The 22732-nt window shown below is 45.0% G+C and overlaps 1 protein-coding gene and 1 pseudogene across 1 annotated transcript in view; both read right to left on the bottom strand.

The window, feature by feature from the left end:
• The window catches only part of PDZRN3 (PDZ domain containing ring finger 3), a 265912-nt gene that overhangs the window by 86464 nt on the left and 156716 nt on the right, over nucleotides 1–22732 (bottom strand). The window lies entirely within an intron of this gene.
• Nucleotides 11089–20360, bottom strand: LOC115869535 (annotated as a pseudogene).

Below are 22732 nucleotides of genomic sequence, written 5' to 3'. Positions count from 1 at the left end.
TGGTGCTATGACCCTTGTAACCCCTCTGTGGGGGAATGTCTAATTGTCTACAGATGGGCATTGGGTCTCCACTCCAATACCCCTCTTTCACACTGATATAATTATTTGTTTTGAACTTTTTGATACCTTATATCTGATCCTGTCGACACCTCATGATCACACAGGTTGGTGTGCCTTTTCCATGGGGGCTTATTTGCTTCCCTGCTAGATGGCTGCTTGTTGAACTTCAAGCTTTTAAGATCCCAGAGCTTTATCTTTTGTTAGCTGGCACCATCCACTTTCTTCACCACATTTGCTTATGTGCACATTTTGTCTTCAGTGATCATGTCGGGAAGGTGAGCATCAAAGAGTGCCAGGTCATTAAAACAAAGTGTTCTTGTGTTGAGGGAGGACTTGAGTAGAGGCCCAAAATCCATCTGTTATCTTAATGCTTGACATATAAATATATGTATATTGGCCTCTATCCCTTTCATTATAAATCAATATATTTATATGTATACATGCCTATAGCTATACCTCTATAAATAGCTTTTTCTTCCTACTTCTTTCCTCTATTTCCTTTCACCTTCATCCTGTTCCACTATCAAGTTCACCCTCCACTCAGCTCTCAGTAATTTCTCTTGGATACATTACCCTTGATCAAACCCCATCAGGCTTCCTTGCCATCATTTTTAGATCTCTTGTTGTTCCCTTATGCCTGAGTTTGTTGGCTCCCCACTCCCCCCTCCTGCCCGTCCTCTCCCATGTCCCCCAGGGACTGCTGGTCCCATTGTTTTCTCCTCAGAATTGTTTGTCCTGCCTATCTTATGTAAATAGACATAGGGCTTCTTGTAGCCTTAAGGAAAGAAAGATGTGTGTGTGTGTTTCCCTTTGGTACCATGGCCACGCCTGTCCCACTGGTGGAAGAGTGAATATCAGATGGTGAGACTTGCCAAGGATTGGAAAATATTTACTTGTTCATCCTGATATCCAAGTATCCCTCATCCAAAACAATGTCCGCAGTGAGCCAGTCAATCTCATTCTCCTAAAATCTAAAAAAAGGCTTCAATTTACAGTTGAACAATGATTCAACATAATTAAAACAAAATACGAAGATACCCCTCCAAAACCAGAATTGCACTGGGTGGAGTGGAGCTTTTGTAGTATGAATTCTTCCTGGTAGGTGAGAATTGAGCAGCTTGCTCTGAATTAGTGCACCCAGTGCCATCACCTGGGAAGGTTCTCTGGTGACAATGGATTTTTTCATAAAAGCAGTTTTGCTCGAACCTCATTTTTTTGTGATGGCTGATTTAAGAGAACCGCGTGCAGTTGTGAAATTTTGTTTACTGCTCGGGAAAAATGTCACATAAACTGTTGTGATGTTGAACACAGCTTACAAGGACAGCACTATGAGAAAAACTCAACTGTACGAGTGGTTTTCTCATTTCAAAAAAGGTGAAATGTCGATTGATGACAAACCTTGTTTTGGACATCCGTCAACTTCCCTAGAGGATGAAAATGTGCATTTGGCATTTGTTCCACCAAGTCAGACAATCAATATTTCTCCCTAAAAGTTCTGAACAGATTGCATGACAGTGTGAAACAAAAAAGGCCTGATTTGTGGCAGACATGGGACTGGTTCTGCTACCACGACAATGCACCTGCTCACGCAGTCATTTCAGTGTGCCAATTTTTGGCAAAAAACAGCAGGCCTCTCTTGTCCCATGCATCTTACTCAACTAACCTTGCTCCTTGTGACTTCTTTTGTTTCTACGAATGCAGAGAGACATGAAAGGACAGCAATTTGATGATGTAGAGGTGAAATAAAAAAACAAAAAACAAATGAGGGAGGTCAAACAGTTGAGTTTGAAAAATGTTTCCGGGAGTGTAATTGCAGATTTGACAAATGTATTAAGTGTAATGGAGAACACTTTGAAGGTGATAAGGTTATTTTGTTAAAAAAATTTAAATACATGGGTTTCAAAAGAATCCGGGTTTTTTGGGTACCCCCTCATAATGTCTGTAGGCACAAAGTAAGAAAAAATAAACTCACTTGTTTTCTAAAGTATCTGCCTAACCTTCTCAGCAGTTTAAATACATGGTCATCGTTTTCTAATTTGAATTAAGATATGTTTACTTTCCCCTCTCCTTTTAATAACACATCCCTCAGAGGAAGTATAGAGGCGTATTCTGCCCACACAAAAATAACACGGTCGCATGTAACAGGCAGTCACGATCATGGGAATCCATTTATTGTCCATCAATAGGTTACGCGATAGACTAAGTACTGGAAACCTTTGTCATGCAGACCAATATTCAGGACTAGGCCAACTACTGTGAAGGAAGCTATGATTACCATGGGGTTCTCAGGTGTTAACAAGTGTTTGAGAGCTCAGCTCGCCACTGCAAGGTCGGTGATTCAAGCCCATACAGAAGAACTTAAGAAGAAAGGTCTGGTGATCTACTTCTGAACAATCACAGCCTTAAAAATCCATGGATTAAAGTTCTACTCTATAGACATGGGGTCACTATGAGATGGAGCTGACTTGAGAGCAATGGGCTGGGCTCCTTTGTTTTACAGTCATTGTATCACTTCCACCCAATAGGATACAAAATTTGGCCAACAAAATCAAATACAGGTTGAACAATATGAATTTTGAACTCCATACTTCTGCTGATTTTGGCAGGGTAGTCTCCTGCCGAAATTGAATGAGGTCTAAGAAAAAGAAAATGATGGTACTTAATAAATATTACCATGTGAAAATATATGCATTTCAAGTAGTATGTTACTTGGAAAACTAATGGAAATGGTGTCATGGAGGAAAACAAAAGAAAAAGATAAGAAATGTCAGCCCTTGCTCATATAAGAGAATCATCAAGGATCATGAGGTGTGTGTTTGTGTGTGTGTGTGTGTGTGTGTTGGGTGAGCAGTGGATGGCATTGGTCTATCTGGCTTGCGTCCAGGCAACTGTACTGTTAGATGCTGCTGCTCCGGGGGGTGGGGGGTGGGGGCCCTCTGGCCTCTTCTTCTGCACTGGGACGCTGACCTGCAGACCGCCACAATCTTGATCCGGAAACCATGGCTTTGGTTTCTCAGTAGGGAAAATAATCTGCCTTTGCCTTTTGATTGTTGTTCATGAAGGACATCCAAATGTGGCTTGCTTCTTAATTCCTCAACATAGTCAGAAAATAGGAGTCCCTCCTGGTCCTAGTGAGGGGATTCAGGTATGGTGCCCAATCGGAGCTCAGTACTGACTGTCCCCAAATCTGGTGGTGGTACCTCTTTTTCCGAGACTGGACATCCACCTGGACGCTGGCTTTCACCACTGCTTTGAAAAATCTACATGAGTTTATCTTACAGTACCAGGAAACTCTGTGAATGGACCCTACCCCTCAATGCAGATGGCTTTTGTTTTTCACTTATACTGTCCAAATTTTATGCTTACTTGTATTTTTTCATGGCAAACTAGTGCATATATTTACTAAACATCTATTATATACAAGGCATCTTTCTGGAAGCATTACCTCAAGATTTTATTCAGTCATTAAAACATCCTATGAGTTAAGCACTCAGTTTTATGCCCAGTTAGCTGATGGGCAGCCTGGGACTTGGCATGGTTAAAAGCAACTTATCTGAGGTCACCCATGTGGTCAGGAATCACATACATCTGTCTGTCTGCAGAAGTCCACAGTAGCTCTTTGCACTAGAGTCCACCCCATCAAACTATGAAATGCTGAGCACACATTTTATTGGAGACGGCAGACCCCATTATTGCTAGAATTCTCATATATGCACTGTTATTGTATCTTGTTGAATTAACAGTAAGAGGCAGGTCTGAGCAAAAGAACACAGATACCAAGAACAATAGCATTAGGTAGGAGGAGGAGGGGGAAAACAATGACTTATTCTCTTCAACCACCCTGTTTGCCTCCACCGTGAGTTCTTACCACAGCAATGGGCTTTCCTTTCTGTGGCCACAGCTGAAATCACCACACACCAAATCATTGGCCAGCTAGACAGGCAAGCGTTGGAGTCATTAAGACCAAAACAAACAGAACCAACCATCTGAGCCTGGAATCCTGAGTCATCCCGACAATCCACTGCAAAGTGTAGGTTTCTTAAGAAGTAAGAGGTCCTCAACGCTCCATAGAAAGCCTATTAGAAAGGGGGCCAATGTAGTCCAATGGCTTTCCTCTCTGATGATGCTGCATTTGTGAAATGAAACAGGGCTGCATGTGGTACAAGCATGCTATTGGTAAGTAGACCTCTTAAAAAATAAAAAACAAGGGAACCGATTACAAGGAACTATATGTGACCTCCTCCCTGGGGGATGGACAACAGAAAAGTGGGTGAAAGGAGATGTCGGACAGGGCAAGATACAACAAAATAACAATTTATAAATTATCAAGGGCTCATGAGGGAGGGGGGAGCAAGGAGGGAGGGGAAAATGAGGACCTAATGCAGGGGGTTTAAGTGGAGAGGAAGTGTTTTGAGAATGATGAGCGCAATGAATGTACAAATGCGCTTTACACAATTGATGTATGTATGGATTGTGATAAGAGTTGTATGAGCCCCTAATAAAATGATTAAATAAATAAAAAAAAAGAAACAAAGAAACCAATTAACAAGACTCATTTCCATCCTGCTAATGGATGTGACACAGCCTTGTCTAGGGACAAGGCACCAGCACTAGGATCCCCATTATGTCACCATTACCCATGACAGTGTGTGCATCCGTCTCATAATGAGTCAACAGATCTGCAGGGGTCTCATCCTGTCACACCGGGAAATGTATGAAAACCTAAGCCCCACTATTTGTTTCAGTGAGCACAGCCATGCATGAGACCTGTCCGTTAGTCAGGTTTATGCTCTATGCATTTGTTTTACTTTTGAACACTTCACAGTCCATTCTTAGGAACTGTGCAGATAACTCAGGAAGCTGTCTTCAATTACGATGTTGTTGTATGTCCTTGAGTCAACTGGCAACAGAAAGCGACAGAATACAACTGCCTAACAGGGTCTCCCAGACTGGGATCTTTATGGAAATCAACTACCAGGTCTTTTGCCTGCAGAGTGGCTGGTGGGTTTAAACAGCTGACCTTTGGGCTGGCACCCAGGTGCTTCACTATTGCACCCCCTGGCTTCCTTAACCTCAATATGGGTAATCTGAACCCGAGACCCCTGTTGCCCACATTTAACTGAATAAACACCAGAAAGATCCTGGTTAGAGCTCATCAGGTCAGTATACTTGGCTCTGGCTAGCACACCTCTCCGAATGTTAGAAATGCATGGTCTGCTATCTTCATCTGCCTGCAGACACTATCTCCTGAACACACGCTGCAACCTGGGCTATGGCTCCCTTACCCTTACAGTCTGCGCACGCTTCACACAGATTCTGAGTTTTCACCTTTACCAAACGAACTCTGGAGGCAATACATGTCACAGAAACACATGCCATGGCAACTGCCAAGGCAGCCACAGCCTGAGATCCCAAAGGACAGGAGGCTCAGGCGTGGGGCAGTGGGGAAGGGTCATGATTCACTCCGCAGGGCCTGAGCCTGGACGGAGCTGCCCTTAATTGCCTCGTTGTCATCTCTGAGGTACTCTTGGGTGACATTGTGGTTGGAGTAATGAAGAAAATAAATACACACAACCTCATATATTCCTGGATCCTGAAACGCTCAATTTATTTGCTCAATATTCATTAACGAGGAAAAACCCCCACAACAACTGGAATCCACCTTTCATGTTTTCCATCTATACCATATATCATTTTGGCTTGGGCGTAAATTGGAATATGAGTTCTTTCGATGATATAAAAAGCAAGATGTCAAACCGACGGTGTGTCTGCAATGCTGCTGCTCTTTGTGCTCATGCATCCGACCAGGAGAAAGCCTGAGAAGTCACCCCAGAACCATCTGATTGGTGATCTTTCTCTCACATCAAACCATAATTTCATCACCAAAGTGTCATAACTTGTAAGTCTTTAAAAAGGAAGTTGATTCCACTTAAGGTCTAAAAATTCCATACATATTGGACAAGGTAGCAAGAAGTAAGTTGGAAACCTGTGTTTGGATATAAACAATATGCCAAGACTATAAAGCCCAAACCACGTACTTGGGCGCTTGCTGTCTCTGAAGGTGCTCTCCGGGGGGTAATCCACAGTCTTTCAGTTAACAGCAGCAGCAGCAGCTACCAGTTTTTAAGTGGTCCACAGGCAGGCACCAGGCTGAGCACATGCCTCACACTGTCACAGTGAACTTTCCCAACGGCTTTCCCTTCAAGGGCTACTCGGTGGACTTTTCCATACGTGTACGGGAGGCATCAAGAGGATGATGTGGCCGAAGTTAAGGTTCACACATGGGTCTGTGTGGCTCCCAGGTCTGTGCTCTTGACCACCCAAATGTGCCCGAACTTCAGATGGTCTTATCTTGTCACTGTTGTTGGAACCAACCCTGATACAAAGGAAGAAGCAAAGGAAGCTAGTGGGACAGAGTCTTCCCATCCCAAGGAGGAGGCTGGCAGTCCTGTGAGCATAGAGGGTGGAAGTGAAAGAGGTGGTCTTCTTCGGTGGGGCAGGGGAATGGGATGTCCTTGTGTGGCATGAACGGCTACACTCCTTCCTCCTAACAGAAAGCTTGGCAGTTCAAACTCTCCCAGAAACACCTGGGAGGCAAGTCTGGCAATCTGCTTCTGAAAGGTCACAGCCTTACACACTTGATGGAGCACGATTCTACTCTGCATATAGAGGGTCACCTGGAGTCAGAAATGACTTGAAGGTCACAGTTCGGGGTTTTCCCTCATTGGAGGAAGAAGGGCAGTATCTGCTGCTTCTGGGAGTAGTTACTGTGACTGTGTTGTCTCAGGCTTAACTGTAATGAGTCTCCTATTTACTCTGAAGCTGGGTACCATCAGTTTCCCTGTTAGAAGGGAAGTGCTTACAGGCCCAGGGCACTATGTGCCCACTGCTATTTCCCCATAGCCTCGCCTCATGTCTGGCATCTACAACCTACGGGTAACTCCTTGTAATCCCATGAGCTCAGAGCAGAACTGGGCTTCAGAGAGTTTTCAATGGCAGGTTTTATGGAAATAGATCACTAGGCCTTTCATCAAAGGTTCCTCTGTGTGGGTCCCAACCTCCAATATTTCCGTTTGCAATCAAGGGCTTCAATATCTGCACCATCGGGGACCCCTTGGTACCTACTGGGCCCTCAGGGAATCTTTGGTGGATGACAAAGTGCCTCTGCTGGTGTTCTGTGGCATCTGCATTTAATTCATAGCCTCTCTTTTCTTGCTTCCCTCATTCACTCATACCCGCCTTTCTCTTCTTCGTAAACCAACTCCCTTCTGCACACATACTGGTAGACTATGTTGTCTGAACACCCACAAAGTTTGCCTGTTTCCAGGCTGCTAATATGGAGGAAGGGGCTGGGAAAATAGAAAACAAGCAAATGAAAGAATCATGTTCTAATTTCCCAAGGAACTCTTTGAAGAGATCGGAGTTGGCATACCAGAGTCTACCCCCAAACCAATAATGAAGCCATCTGATCTGATGATCAGAAACCTGTGACCAGAAGTCACGGTTATTGTTATGCAGTGTTTGTGTTTCGTGCTAGAGAGCAATTTTCTGTCTGCACTGTCTCTGCTCCAATCAAATTAAGAACCACTTACTGTAGGATCCAAATTTCCCACAAAAGAATCAGGCTTAAATACATATATATTAGCTCTCCTGCTATGGGGATTTATGGTTTCTTTTTTAATAGTTAGAGTCAGATATACTATAAGTTTCTTTGATCACGAGATAGATTCATTTCTCTGTCCTTTGAAACACTCACTGAGCATTTTAAGCCAATTCAGGCCCTTCAACTGATTGGATTTTACATCATGGAAGAGATGACCTTACAATAAAAACAGGTACTGAAGACTGTATTTTCCCGATTGTCAGTCAAGCTAATTATGCTTTGCTCTAAAGCTTTGTCAATCAGGCAAGATAGAAAAAGGCATTTGGGGCCCGCTCTTCGCTCTGCCTGATGTCGGGGAACACAGCACCAGTTTATTCACAGCGGGAGACTGCTGTAATTGGCAGTTCCATTTTCTCCTACTGGAGGGTAATTCTATAGCGAAGAAAACACAACGTTAACACAATTTTACAAATTTGACATATGGTGTCCTCTCTGAAATGACCAACAGAACTTCCTTCTCTTTGGATAGGATGGCAAGCAGGCGATGACAGGATGAAACGGCGAAAGGGCTGGGGCTCTCTGAGTGGCACTGTAAATCCGAAACAAAGCCAGTCCAAAAAAGGGCACCAGACTCAAGGTGGACAAGACCTGGAGCAGCGGTTCTCAACGTGTGTCGCAACCCCTTTGAGGGTCGAATGACCCTTTCACAGGGGTCACCTGATTCAAAACAGTAGCAAAATGAGAGTTAAGAAGTAGCAACAAAAATAAAATAATTTCATGGTTGGGGGGGGGTTACCAGAACACTAGGAAGGTTGAGAACCACTGAACCAGAGCTTTGGTGAGGCAAGGACAACAAAATAACCTCACCTCTGATTCGGCTTCATTAATGACACCTGGTCATGCCCAGTGCATACCCATTGCATTCAGAAAGGGATCCTGGTGGCGCAGTTGAGCACTGGGCTGCTCACAAAAATACTGGTGGTTTGAACCCTAGAGTCATTTCTCACAAACAAAGGCCTGGCCTGCTGCTGCCATGCAGCTTATGGGCAGCCTCGGAAACCCACAGGGGCACTTCTACTCTGTCCCTAGGGGCTGTGGGGAGTGGAAGCTGAGCCCCTTACAGTGATTACCAGCAGCAGGCCTGTCAGAGTGAGGCCCAAGCCCAGGAGAAGTTCTTTCATGAGTTCAATCCATTTCTTTTGGGACAGAGCTGGGTCCATAGACTGTGTTACAAGGTGATCTTGAACAAGGTACCAAACAGACAAACCAAGCAGATGGCCAGCAAGTCGATTCTGACTCTGACTGCCCCTATAGGACAGAGTGGAACTGCCCCTGTGGGTTTTCAATGGTATAAATCTTCACAGGAACAGAAAACCTCATATGCCTTCTGCTGAGCAGCTAGTGGGTTTGAACTGCTGACCTTGAGGTTAGCAGCCCAACTTACCATGACACCTACACAAAACAAAGCACCTCATTGCCATCGAGTCAATGCGGACTCATAGTGAGCCTATAATAGGGGTTCTGAGGCTGTACACCTTTACCGGAACAGATAGCATCAGCTTTCTCCTGAGGATCGGCTGGTGGTTTTGAACCACTGCACTTAAGGCTAGCAGCCCAACACTGATTAGATAGTTCCACTTCAACATCAGGGCTCCTTAAAGGAGATACAGAACCTGGAAATAGCTCAGCGTTTACCTTCCCTAAATGTGCATAAATGCTAGAAAACAGTTTTAAGGAGAATTTAACATTGCTTTGATGTGTCGTCTAAGGGACTGCTTCATCATAACATATTTAAAAATGGAAACCAGACACACAAGCTACCTCCTTCACCACCCTCACCTTCCATGAGGTCTCTGGATTTTCTTTTAACTGATGAAGGAGTATAAGAAAGAATATTCTAGTGCAGGCGTTCTCAAACTATGGCCCGCGGGCCACATGCGGCCCACCGAGGACATTTATCTGGCCCACCGGGTGTTTTTGCCCCATTTGTTTTTTTACTTCAAAATAAGATATGTGCAGTATGCATAGGAATTTGTTCATAGTTTTTTTTTTAAAAAAACTATAGTCTGGCCCTCCAACGGGTCTGAGGGACAGTGAACTGGCCCCCTGTTTAAAAAGTTTGAGGACCCCTGTTCTAGTGCATAAAAAACCAGGCATAAATGTATGAAGACTTCCCAGGAAAAAAACCCTCATAGTTACTCCTTTCCTCTTGAGCATATTAAGTGATGCATCAGTTCATTCTTTTTTGGCAGAACATATGGGTATACGCTAAAGAGAAAATAGGGCAAAAAAAAAAAAAAAGGGTCCACAGGAATTGATCCCGGATCCATTGTTAAGATACCCAGGGCTTTTAGCCTGCAGCTGTGTGAGGGCTGTTGTCAGACCTTGCTGGTGTTCCTTGCATCTGACCTCAGCTGCAGAGACAGTGCCGGGAATGAAGCTTCACCGTCAGGTAGTGATCTCGAGGGGACTGCACAGAGTAAAGGATTAATGAGCAGCGTCAGAGCACCAGGTACTTGCAGTTAAGGCACAGAGCCAGTGTAAGCCCTGATTTTCATGGGGAATTAAACTTTTGATACCACCTGATGACACATAATTGACAATCAAACGGAATCTACCCAGGTGAACGGCGTTCAGAATGCCTCACCCCCTTTGTTTCAATGCACCCAATTTCTCTCTCTCTTACACACACACACACACACACACACACACACACACACACACACACACAAACGTGTGCGCTTGCGCAAGGGATTAAGATTTAGTTCTCCGCTCAGGTTATCTGTTTGCCCACAGTTACTGCCCATTTCTTCTTTTCTACCTGAACTTTTTAAGTAGTACAGGGACAGACGTTACCATTGGACTTAAGACAGAATCATATAAACACGAGGCTTGTGTCTTCTCAAACATCTTGCTGTCCTCTCAGTTTTGAGAAAATGAGTGCTCTCGGTTGGTGCCGGGACCTCTCGAATCCCTTTCCTATTCCCTCTCAACGGAGAGAAGGGCAGCACATGTCCACCAGCCAGCAGAACCCAGCTAGCATTTAATGATGGGCTGTTTCCTTTGTATTCATTAAAAAAATAATCAAATGTGTTTATCATTTTAATTGCCTCTAGATGTTTTAGATAAAAGTTTACGTCACAAATTAATTAGCATACAAGTTGTTCCACGATGTCCATTTCATTTAAAAAAATATAACAGGTTTATAATTGTTATAAAGTTGAACTGCTGAACATGTTCACTGAAACATTTTGACTTGCATTAATGCTTTATTGTCCCTGAATTATATTAAAAATACACACACAAATGAAAATGCAAAAACTGCCAATACCTGATATCTGTCCCGTTTTTCCATTTGTAATCATATACTTAGGGAACTTTTGACCCCATGGGAACAAACAAAACAAAAAAACGAGTGTTCAGAACTACCAATAACAGGAAGAGAATCTTTTTTTTAATGAAATGTTTCCCATCACAGTGCATTCTTAAGCATGTTTGTCCACGTAGGCAGAGTGCTAGCTGGGTGTCCTTTGGTGTAATTGTTACATGTTTGGCATGGATGACACACAGACCTCCCTTGCCTCCTGCAAAGCACCAACAGCTGTGCTCTGGAAGCGCAGATCTGTTTTGAAGTCCTGAGCCATGTCTTGTGCCAGGCGCTGGCAGGGAAGTTTGGGCATCAGAAGTTGGGTGGACTTCTGATGCTATCTAATTTCAGGAAGTGTCACAGTACCAGGCCTGTAACAGTGAGTTTCTTCACCCCTCTAGTAGAAGGCACACTCTTGTGCACTGCCTTTGTAGCCAGCTGCTTCCCGGGTGCTTTACTACTGGTAGATTTGCAGGCAGCCAGCTTGGTAGGAGCCCCTGTAGGGACACTTCCTCACATACCCCCTTCTCCTGAGGACCGAGTCTGCCCACAGCTGTCATTTACCAGCCACATGCTTGACTTAAGCTGCAAGTGTTTTGTTTTTCTCCAGTATCATTAGATAATCTGATGTCTGATTTAAATAGTTTTCATGTTAAGATGGAAATAAAGACAAGGTGCTGTTTCCAATGGTACTCATGTTTCTGGTTGGGTGCACTGAGTGGCGGCAACCCCAACCTCATGGAAACATTTCGGTAACTTAATGGCAGGGTTCCACAACCTTGGGATGATAAGCCTGGGGGAGCAGAAAATAATTCTGTATTGTGAGGGCTGTCTTGTGCACTGCAGGCTGGTTAGCAGTATCCCGGGCCTCTACCCACTAGATGCTTGTAACATTCCCTCTGGGCCCATTGGAACAGACAAAAACATTCCCAGACATTACCCAGGCTCCCCTGGGAGGAAACATCACCTTTGGTTGAGATCCATTGCATTAGGATTTGAAATCGACTCTGAAATGACTAACTCTGGCTATTGGCTTAAAAAATAATAAAGATATTAAACACAAGCAGATTCACAGTTGTGACCACTCATTGTGAATAATTTAAAAGAAACATTTTCGTGTTTTTAATCATATCACTCAATCTACAAATATAAGTTAGATGTAATAATGAGTGAAACTGCTTTCAAAGTACCATGTTCATGATTATTAAAATTACACATGAGTCCTCTGGAATAAGGGAGCTTCCAAAAGTTTGTGGAAAAATTCCATTATCTTTAGTCCCATTTTCCCCACAAACATTTGGAAGCCCCTTCGTATATATCAAGGATCCCTGCTTGAGCTACTCACATTTTATTAACCTTATGCTTGCTGCTAAATATTTTGCTCATATAATCAGAGGAGGCTGGAGGCTCAGATGTACCCATAGGCAGGCCTGGGACTGGACTTGTGAAAACTAAGCGATTGAAACCTCTATGACAATACACAGTTCTACTCTGACACACAGTGGGTCACTGTGAGCCAACTTTACTCAAAATAGCAACTCTTTTAAAATCTGGGCCTCAAATGCTGACCGAATTCCCTGAGACAATCATCCAAACTACCCAATGAGTGACACCCAACACAATTTTGGGAGTCAACTGTTAGTACTTGCTACTCTTTCCTTTCTCCTTAAACACACAGAAAATTCAATTCCAATGGAAGAAAAAAAAGTAAATTGACCTCCATGATCTGCAGAAAGGATCTAGATTCTGTTCTGCATTTTTTAACTTAGGTTCTGTATTAATAAATGAATCCAGAAGAGTTTAGGGAGAGCCTGTCGTGCATTTTGCGGGGCTTCTAGAATACAGTTGTATTATGATTGCAAAGCTGACTGAGTTTCCTGAGGGGCTTGTCATCTGAGTTGAGCCACCATGGGCATGTAGTCAGAGGGCCTCCCCCCATGCCAACCTCCAGCTTGACCTGGCCCCCAAGAGGGCTTCTTCGACATCTCACCTTCTTCTGTCCACATGCCCAAGGCTTCCCTCGTCTAAGTCACAAGTAGCATGAATAGTCGAGTGGGGGCACAGGCAGGGATAAGTTAGTGGAAGTGAGGGGGAACAATTCTCAACCCCACTAATTCTCTAGCTGAAACATACCCCCATTTTACTCTCTGTAAAATGCTGCTGTGAGGAGCAGTCTCTGCAACGTTAAGAAGTTCACGTCTGGCACTCCTAACGTGGAATGCGATGGAGAAAACAGCACTCGGCTCATCCCTTTGGGGAGCTAGGCCAGTGCTGGCTGTTACTTAATTCTTTCAATCCTGGCTTTGTGAGAGCTATTGCTGGTTTTGTTTATACGTGTCCTTTCCTTCAAATCTGCCTGCAGGGACTCACCCACATCATTTGTCAAGGGCTAAATAGCCCGAGGCCAAGAACAGACATTTACTTACAGAATCTTCAGATTCTTTTAAATAGGCCTCTGGGACATCACCACTGCCCTCTCTGTGGCAGGAGCCTCCGGGACACCTTGCTAGGTGTTTCCTTTAATTGACTACCCTCCACGCGGCCTCTTCAAACCCGCTGTAACCCATCTATGCCCTCAGTCTGCAGCTTCTAATGACCTTTCTCTGGCCCTCAACACATATGGTGGAGACAATGCAAACATCATTTGGAAGATGAATAAATTCAATAACTCAATTACATCTTGCCAAAGCACCATTTATCAAACTCAGACCACAGCCGTTTGTCTCTCTTAGCCCTCTGTTTCTCCACAGCCAGGCATGTGGGGGGAAAGTCTCTAATCAATTTAGGAATGATTAAATTGAAATTTGTAACACTTTCCATTATTAAACCTTCAATCTTCATTATAGCAACTTAATGATTACATCATGGCCGAGAAAAGCAAATTAGAGGTAACTGGTACTGTTCACAAAGCTGGTGCACCAAGGGAACCGTCAGCAGTACCTAGAGTCTAACCCGTGCGGGTACATACACATGACGATTGCTTGGTGTGTACCAGGAAACACTGAGCTGCTAATCACAGTCGGATCAAAGTATGCCTTTAAACTTGACATAGCTCATGGGCCTTTACTGTATCTTGCTCTTTTTATAGAGGTTAAGTTGATTAAACCTGGAGTGGATGGACAGAAAGCAGGAGGGAGCTGGGAAACTCTCAAAAGTCTCCAGGAATGTGGCTGTTTGCATGAGCTTTATTCTGAGAAGAAGGTCCAAAGTTCTTAGCAGATGCCTAACAAGGTACAAAAATAGAGCTGTAGTCTCCCGTCGCCATGTTCATCCTGTATGCTAGCACTCCAGTATTAGTTCTTTGAATAAAAACTATTTTTCCATAGAATTATCTCCCTCTCTCTCTCTTTCTCTCTCTCTCTCTCTCTCATTTCATGGACTTACTAGCAGGGTCAATGGGAGTGAAAGTTCCCTGAACAGTCTACTGCTGGCCGATTCCGCAGTGTTGTGGCAGCCACATGAGGTCAGCAGGGCTGTGGGTGTTGAGTTCTGACTGTGGTAACACCTATAAGAATAGAATTGTTGGTGGCAATGAGAAAGAGGTTGACAGGATTGGAGTTTTCTGGGCACATTGAAGCACCAGAGGCTAGATGCAGATGAGGATGCTGATGGTGATGGTGATAATCATTAACAGGAAATGCTATGTGGTGAGCACTTTCGCTATAACTCAGTTCTCACAATAACTGTCAGAAAAGCCATTCTTCCCTCACTGTACTGAAGGAGAAGCGAAGGCTCAGAAAAGTTACTAAGTAACTTGTATAGTTGTGGTAGCCAGCCTCTAAGAGGGCCCCCAATGGTCCCTGGCCTGGAATTCACACCCTTTTGTCTCCCCTCCTACAATGTGAAGGGTTGGTCTGTATTATAGGAGAATGCCCTATAGCAGGAGGCCGCTGCAAGGTCAGGAGCCGGCATCTGTGGCAAAGAATGAAGGCCTCTTGCCAGGAGTCACAGAGGTGAATCTAGAGGGGAACCTCCAGCCGCAGCTAACCCTTCAGATGGTATCACCCCATTCCTATGTGCAGCTTCCAACCCTTACGAGCTCGTAAGTCACTAACGAATGGCAATGTGAGCTACCTCTGTTCTCACTGCCACCCTGGCTGGCACTTTCAGAAGCAGCTGTGCTCTTCACCAACCTGCCAGCCAGCAAAGCAAAAGGGCAAAGGTAGCACAGTCCATATCCAGGCAGATGCGAGAAATCCCAGCCCTTACTAGGTGTGCCCTGGTTCTATCTTCTCAGGAAGTTTATATGATGCACACAGTATTTTCAAAGTCATGTGCAAAGTAATGGCATTCAATGAGAAAATATCATCATCTCTCATAATTACCTTATTTATTAAAAGAGGTGGAGTAGATTAAACTCACCAAATACCATCTACTACCACGGGGTTTAGAGATGAGAGCAAAGATATTGAAGAATAAGGTCAACCTCTTGTCTTCTGTCTTCATTGACAAACGGAGGCAGAAGAAGGCCTGTGTGAAAACACTGCACGTCCATCATCTCCCTGTGACCCAGACTTCATTTGTGGTGGGAGCCCAGCTCACACGCTGCTGTTATGGTGCCAGGGGCACTTCTAAGCCTAGAGCATGGGGAGGCATAGAACAAAAGCAGACCAGCAGGAGACCCATCCATTTAAGGCTCCTGGAAAAGGCTCTCTTGCCCAGTGAAAGGGGGAAAATGAGCCATAAGGTATTAAGAAAGGAGCAAGCTGTGAAATGAACCTAGGGGTGGATGGTGTGGTCCGTGACCCTGCAGCCTCAGAGCACAGTCCTCCAGCCCCGGGGGTCATGAAGGAAGGACCGTGTTGGAAATGAATGCAGCAGGTGGAGTGTTAGGGTGAGAGGGAAGCAGTCCTTTCTGCTCTAGGAGCCAGGAGCAGGATGATTATTAGAGCTTTCAGCCCTTTGAAAAGTTAATATTTTATTAGAAAGGGCAAAACTGGGCATCACCTGCTTGTCTTTTTTGGGGTGCGGGGTGGGGGAGACAAGGGACCCTCTTCTCAGCCTTTGGGTAAGTACAGGGCAGAAAGACATACAGTCTGATGCCCAGCTCTGATAAGACAAAACCCTTCACTTCCTTTGTTTTAATACAAAAGGTTCCTTTCTGAGCAAGTGGCTGCTGTGAAAAATTTTCCACTGAGAGGTCTCACCCTCACCTCACCCCTCCGAAAGCCCAGAAAGAGACATTTATGGTGAATACATAACACCGAGCATGCTGACTTATAAGAGGAGATTTGTTCCATCTGTGAATTGAGACCCGAAACCTTTCTACTTTCATGTTAGCTGTCATTTTTCTCCCACCAATGAAATGAATAATTCCTCCTCATGGCAGTCAATTTCAAATTCACAGGGTCCTCCCCCCCACCCACCCCCCGCCCCCAGAACCCATTATATTTTGTTGCATAAAACTCATCTCATAAAAGAAACCTCTCAAAGTTGTAAATTACAAAATAAACATTCTTGAGAAAATGTCAAATGTGGGCCTGAGAGAAAGGCCAAAAAAAAACCATTTAAGGGAATATCGCCATGAATCCGTCCCCAGAAAACTGGGGAGGGAGGGCACACTTGGCATGGTGATGGAATATAAATTCACCGCCTTCAGCCAATTTGTAATGAAATGAATCTTTCGTTAGGGATTGCTATACACTTTTAGAACTGACTTCATGATGAGCTGTGCCTGCAGTGGAGGGAGATCAAACACTACCCATGACTATACTAAAGTAAAAGCCAAGGTGAGCAAACAGCAGAGGGGCAAACCAATGCATGGCACCATCTCCAGGTCTGAAAAGAGAAAATCACAGAGATAGCTCCCCACATAGTCCACGCTGATGGCCCTTCACTGGCAGCACACACTGCATACTGACAGCTCAGGCTACAGGCTTTTCATGGAAATCCCTGAATTCCAAGGAAATATGTGTAGGGTCTCTGATGAGCTTCCCACTCCTATTACAACACTCCCACTGTGGCCATGACCCTGAACGCCCAGTATCCACATGCATGCGTGGTCACCCTTCTGTACCGTGCTACAGTGGGTACCCGTGGCCAATAGAGCACGGCAGAAATGACGGGAAGCCACTTTCTGCATCACATAATAAAGGACGGCAACTTCGGTGCTTTTGCTAGTTTCTCTTTCTCCCCCTCTCTCGGACCATGCACACTGCGGAAGGCAGCAGCCAGAACTTCAGCTTTCCTACAGGGAGGCTCACATGGTGCGGAGCTGAGGCCTCAGGCCAACAGCGAGCGTGAACAATCACCGCTGTGGACCCTCCGTCACGCCTCCAGACGAGAATGTGGATGACTTCAATCTCATGAGAATCCATGAGCCAGGACTCCCATATAAACAACTCCCAAATTTCCCCGAGAATTGTGATTTTAAAGTGCTAAATTGGGGGTTTTATGAGATACGCAAATAAATAATTTGTGTTTCCATTACAACATATACCTATTGAATCCTTGTAACATGACAGATAATATGTGGAATATTTCCCCAAAGCTGTTATTATTCCCAGACATATCACATGGAAGGAGCCCTAGTGGTAGTAGGTTACATGTTGGGCTGATAACCCCAAAGTCAGCAGTTCAAAACCACCAGTTGTTCCAAGGGAGAAACATGAGGCTTTCTAAAAATGTAGTTGCTGCAACTTACTGGGCCAGTTCGACAATGTCCCAAAGGGCCACTCTAAGTCAGAATCAACTGGATGGCAGTGATTGGTTCTCGGTTTTGAGAGTGATGAGAATTAAGGGACATAGTAGGTGACATTTAGAACAATGCCTGGCACTTAAAAACTAGGTGCAAGTCAGCTCTGACTCACGGTGACCCCGTGTATCAAACTAGAACTGTGTTCTGTGGGGCGTTCAGTGCTGATTTCCCATAAGCAGACTGCACGCCTTTCTTCCAAGGTACCTCTGGGCGGGCTCAGACATCCAACCTTGTGGTCAGCAGTTGAGCACATTAACCATTTGCACCATGCAGAAGCCCGGCACGACATATGCTGTCGCTGCTGGGTATCACTGAGCCAATCGTGACTCGCAGCAGCCCCACTCGGCAGAGACCCATAGCAGGGTTTCCTCGGCTGAAATCTCGATGGGGGTAGAGCTGCCGCCCGCTGGTGTGGGCTTGCACTGCCAGCCTTTCTGGGCAGGTGATTGCTTACCCATTACTTCACCACGGGACGCAAGCATCTGCACTCTTAGCGTTTCCTCTAGACAGAGGGGAAACCACGGCTCAGCCAGAGGAAGTGCATGCCTTTGGTCACATATCTAGGAAGTAGGCAAAAGTGGTGAAATTGCAGGTCTCCCCATGTCCAAGGCCACAGTCTTTACTCAAGGTAACCGACCAGACATTATCAAGCAAAGTGCAAGCTAAAGGGAAATGTCTATCGCATGCTCCCACTGATAGGAAACATCTTGGCTAGGCAAGCACCTAAGGTACAGCCGTTGATTAGTGGTTACCAGGGGCTGGAGGGAAGGGGATTAGTAGTGGTTTAAGGTAGTGAGTTTCTCTTTGGGGTGATGTAAAACGTTGGGAAATGGAGAGTACTGATGGCTGCACACCGTGGTAAATCTAATGGGTATGACTGGACTGTACACTGAAAAAGAGCTAAAGTAGGGAAGTGTTTTGTTTGTTTAAGAGAATTTGTCCACATGTACTCTCTTCCCGGTTCTCGGTTTCCCACAATGAGTCAGAACCGACTTGATGGCACCGAACAACAGAGACATTTTCGGTTGTCACAATTGGATGTGATTGGTAGAGGTCAGGGATGTTACTAAACATCCTACAAGGCACAGGGAGGCTGCTACTCCCATCAAAACATTGTGGTGTTATTGCGGAGAGCCACGGAGTCGGGTCCGACAAATAACGATCTTCTACACAAAAGAGCCAAGTGTTGTTTGCTCACCCCACTACGTTGAGCTCACAGCTGCAGTCACTATGTCAGTCCACTCTTCTCACCGGCCCTCTTTAGGAAGCCTAACACCCTTCTCTAGGGTTGAACCTCCTGAGAACATGTCCCAAACAAGCAAGACAAAGTCTTACCATTCTTGCTTCTGAGAAGCACCCTCTAATCCAAAACAGCAATAGCATTGAAATTGAGAAGCCCTGCCTTCGAAGCAGTATTCCTTGAGTATACACAGAAAATGTGTTTGACTGTTAACCAAGAGGTAGGAGGTTGGAATCCATCCAAAGCCTATGCATCTATTTCTGAAAGATCAGCCATTCAAAGTCTAGAACAAAGTCCTACTCTGCCCCACTGAGGTCACCATGAGTCAACCGTGTATTCAGTCAGTAACTAGCTCTGTCACTTAGAGCCTCCAAGTAGGTTCACTTCATTCTTTTAAGGGTGGGAACAAAGAATGACCTCAATCTACATACTGCTTGCTGAAAATTTCCCATTTCCCCTTCAAGAGCTCCTGACAACTGCCATGACTAGAATAGAAATAGTCATTTTAGAATGTAGAGTTCCCGGTTCTTAGGTAGCATTACCTCCTTCATCATGGACAATACTCTGAGATTGACTTATTGTTACTTTTCAATCAATTCTATTATCAGCTTTAAAAACAAACAAACGCAGCCATCAAGTTAATTCAGACACACTGCGACCCTGCAGGAGAGAGGATAACTACTCCTGTGTTTCAGAGACTGGAAATCTTTTTCTCTCCCCTGGGAGTGGCTGGTTGGTTCAAACCGTGAGGGGAGAGTTAGCAACCTGATGCTTAGCCCACTGGTCCACCAGCTACTGGTGCATCTAGCATTTCAGCTCCTTATCGCAACAATTCTTTCGTATTCTTTTTTTTTTTAATAAACTATTTTGTTATTGTTAGTTTTCATTCTTAAGAAAACTTGGCTTCAAAAGAGAATTTCTAGGCCAAAAAAGGACTCCGCTACAGATCGGTCAAAATGCATATGGTTGAAACACTGCTTATTTCCACCCTACCTGTCTTAGAAGGGATCTTTAAAATCAAGAGTCTAATAATCTTTCTTGACATGTTAAAGGCACTAAACCCCAAGCAAGTTAACTTGTCCCAAGACTCCCGCTATATCGCTAGGGGTGACACAGATCACCAATGAAGAGCCGGAGGAGAGATGGACTTAAAATGCCATTATTGACATTTCCAGTAAGCACTAAGGTCCAGGACACCAAGAAGACACCGGCCCGACGTGGCCAAAACGAAGGGTCCCTCTGGCGAGGGAAGCCCTAATTAAGACACATGAGCGGTAGGGAATCTCTCCGAGCGTGCCCTCCCCTCCAACGCTCGCAGCCCTGTGCTTGCGGGGCAGGCACGGTTACCTCGGTCCCCTCTGGGAGCTTGTCGAGGGGCGCGCACATCGCACATCGTAGAGCTGGGAAAAGTAAATGGTAGTATCTCCGTAGCAGCAGTAGGGTTTAAGTCCATGAATGGAGATGTTATGGAAGGGAAAGTGGGGGGAGTTTTATTACATGTATTTTCATCACAATAAAAATATGGTTCTGACTAACCATATTTAAAAGGGAAAGAAATGTAAATTGCTTCTGGATTGTCTACCTTCAATGATTATTCTCACTAAAATCCCCTGGGTGTAGGGGCTGACACAGTTGGCAGTACTTCTTAAAACTCCAAAAGTGTTCCCCAACTTCCACAAATAAGTAAAGGGCAAAGGGGTCTATAATGCATCATGGTGTTTTCATTTGCAGTGCGCGTGTACTGAGTATCAGTGATATGTGGAGCATGAAGCTGGCCAGAAGCTCCCACAAGAGGCTAAATTGCGGCTAGGTTTAAGATGACCAGCACAGAGGGGTGAGCACACCAAACTGGGCCTTCTGAGAAATGAAGACTGGTGTCTCTGTTCCTGGGTGCAGTAGTACTTGCAGCTTCTTCTGGGAGCATCCTGGGTGGGGTGAAAACCCCCATAAGATTAACAAGGATGAACAGAAACTGTGTGTTGAGAGTGTTTTAAAAACACATTTCAACTAAGCCTTACAAAATTGATTAACCAGCACTCAGTGCTTATCCTTGGAGTAGAACCTTCGGGTTTACATACTTTGCTACTGGGTAAACATCTGCTCACTACCGAGGCTAAGCAGTCGCGCTCGGACTGGAAGGGGCAAAAATACGTTCTGAATCCTCTTCTCCCTTGGAGAATCCTCTGCTCTTTTGAGCTTAGGCAATGTGAAGAAGGTCCATTTCCATTCTTTGTGACACTATCATAATATACCAAAATAGCCCAGCACTTAAAAAGACACCACTCCTCCGAGAGCCCGTGCGCTTTTGGCTGTCAGAGGAGGCTCGGTTTGATGCCTGCTGTTCATCGGAGTATGCAGATTGAGAAGGGAGACGGAGCAGAAGCAGAGCCTTCTGCTTGGAGGGGCCTCCTTTGGTGCCAGCTCACAGCGTCCTGTAGGTCTCCTGTACAGTGTTCTTCCACCCCTCAGCCACATCCCATCACACGCTGTGAGCACACCAGGGGCGGGGGTGTCACTTAGCAGCACACTGTAGCCCAACACTGCTACCTGTTGGGAATGATCAAACCTAAGAACAATGTGCCGGCCCAGTGTGAGAGGCTGATCACAGGGTGTACAGACACTGGGGAGGGTTCCAAACCACCTTTGTAATGATGGCATTGACTGGTGGGCCCAGGCCTCACCCCGGGGTAGGGGTCACTCCCTCAACAGCATAAACAGATAGATGGGGTAACCTGAGGAAATAGTGCCGCACTCCTAGCCTACCCCGTGTTCATGCTTCTAGTTCATTAAGGGAGCCTTCACCAATGTTGTAGGGCCTCATATACCTGCTGGCAAAGAAACCATGATTCATGCGTGGCCATACAAGGCGATTATTTGGCAAAAGCTAGAGGTGTAAAATGGGCTGGGAGAGGTGGATGACAGGAGTCAGGAAAGGAAATTAGGTTAGGAGCAAGAGATAGTGCCGAGCATTGGAATATCATTTCCAATAGAGACGCTGGCACCAGGTGTTCCAATAAACCCTTTTGTTTGTAATGTGATTTTATTGGTGGCAATCCAATTACAGAGAAGTTCAAACCATCATCCTTGGGGTAATACCCAGGGCCAGGGTCTAATTATTAATAACTCTTTTAATACTTACTCCTCCTGACCAGGGAAACAGTGCCTGCCCTTAGCCACAGTGACCCTGTGTGAGGCAGCCCACATCCTAACAGGACTTCTAGCCAGTTCATTCTGGCCTGACCCAGGAAGGCCAGAATCTACAGGGCAAGATTCACCTAAGGGCTCTTAAAGATCCTTAGGTACACATTTTGACTGGTGTGTCTATAGATCAGGGGACTTCAAAAAGGTTGTGGGGAAAAATGGAATTAAAAGGTAATGGAAATTTCCCACAGACCTTTTGAAGCCCCCTCATAGACATACATAGTGCCTTCTTAACCACACATTCCATCATATTTTTGCCCCATCAAAATACAAAGACAAATACTTCTGTCCTTTCAATTTGGAGGGTACTGGCAGCTTGTGTGAAACACCAGCTGCTTCGCAGGAGAGAGGTGAAGTTTTCTACTCCTGTGAAGACTTACAGCCTTGGGAGCACACAGGGGCAGTTTTACCTGGTTCTAAGTGGTCACTATGAGTTAGAATAGACTCAAAAAAGGCAGTGAATTTGGCTTGGGTTTGGTTCCTTATCTGACTCTATTAATTTACAGCTAGAGAGTGAGCGGTAGGAACCCCTGGGGCATAGTGAGTTACAAATTGGACAGATAA

Source organism: Echinops telfairi, unplaced genomic scaffold (assembly GCF_000313985.2).
Source record: "Echinops telfairi isolate 266 unplaced genomic scaffold, ASM31398v2 ScPeMD7_31;HRSCAF=116, whole genome shotgun sequence".
NCBI lineage: Eukaryota > Metazoa > Chordata > Mammalia > Afrosoricida > Tenrecidae > Echinops > Echinops telfairi.
The sequence above is the reverse complement of the archived record's forward strand: the minus strand, read 5'-3'. Positions and strand labels throughout refer to the sequence as shown.